This window comes from Bison bison, unplaced genomic scaffold (assembly GCF_000754665.1).
Source record: "Bison bison bison isolate TAMUID 2011002044 unplaced genomic scaffold, Bison_UMD1.0 scf7180017864108, whole genome shotgun sequence".
NCBI classification, from domain to species: Eukaryota; Metazoa; Chordata; class Mammalia; order Artiodactyla; family Bovidae; genus Bison; species Bison bison.
In genome coordinates, this window is record NW_011494680.1 from 357311 (window position 1) to 358530 (window position 1220).

Sequence of the window (1220 nt, forward strand, 5' to 3'; positions counted from 1 at the left end):
TCTCCAGCATTTATTGCTTGTAGACTTATGGATTGCAGCCATTCTGACTGGCGTGAAATGGTACCTCATAGTGGTTTTGATTTGCATTTCTCTGATAATGAGTGATGTTGAGCATCTTTTCATGTGTTTGTTAGCCATCTGTATGTCTTCTTTGGAGAAATGTCTATTTAGTTCTTTGGCCCATTTTTTGATTGGGTCATTTATTTTTCTGGAGTTGAGCTGTAGGAGTTGCTTGTATATTTTTGAGATTAGTTGTTTGTCCCTTGCTTCATTTGCTATTATTTTTTCCCATTCTGAAGGCTGCCTTTTCACCTTGCTAATAGTTTCCTTTGTTGTGCAGAAGCTTTTAAGTTTAATTAGGTCCCATTTGTTTATTTTTGCTTTTATTTCCAATATTCTGGGAGGTGAATCATAGAGGATCCTGCTGTGATGTATGTCGGAGAGTGTTTTGCCTATGTTCTCCTCTAGGAGTTTTATAGTTTCTGGTCTTACATTTAGATCTTTAATCCATTTTGAATTTATTTTTGTGTATGGTGTTAGAAAGTGTTCTAGTTTCATTCTTTTACAAGTGGTTGACCAGCTTTCCCAGAACCACTTGTTAAAGAGATTGTCTTTAATCCATTGTATATTCTTGCCTCCTTTGTCAAAGATAAGGTGTCCATATGTGCGTGGATTTACCTCTGGGCTTTCTATTTTGTTCCATTGATCAATATTTCTGTCTTTGTGCCAGTACCATACTGTCTTGATAACTGTGGCTTTGTAATAGAGCCTGAAGTCAGGTAGGTTGATTCCTCCCGTTCCATTCTTCTTTCTCAAGATCGCTTTGGCTATTCGAGGTTTTTTGTATTTCCATACAAATTGTGAAATTATTTGTTCTAGCTCTGTGAAGAATACCGTTGGTGCTTTTGAATATGCTGTCTAGATTGGTCATAACTTTCCTTCCAAGGAGCAAGCGTCTTTTTATTTCATGGCTGCAATCAACGTCTGCAGTGATTTTGGAGTCCAAAAAAATAAAGTCTGACACTGTTTCCACTGTTTCCCCATCTATTTCCCATGAAGTGATGGGACCAGATGCCATGACCTTCGTTTTCTGAATATTGAGTTTTAAGCCAACATTTTCACTCTCCACTTTCACTTTCATCAAGAGGCTCTTTAGTTCTTCTTCACTTTCTGCCATAAGGATGGTGTCATCTGCATATCTGAGGTTATTGATATTTCTC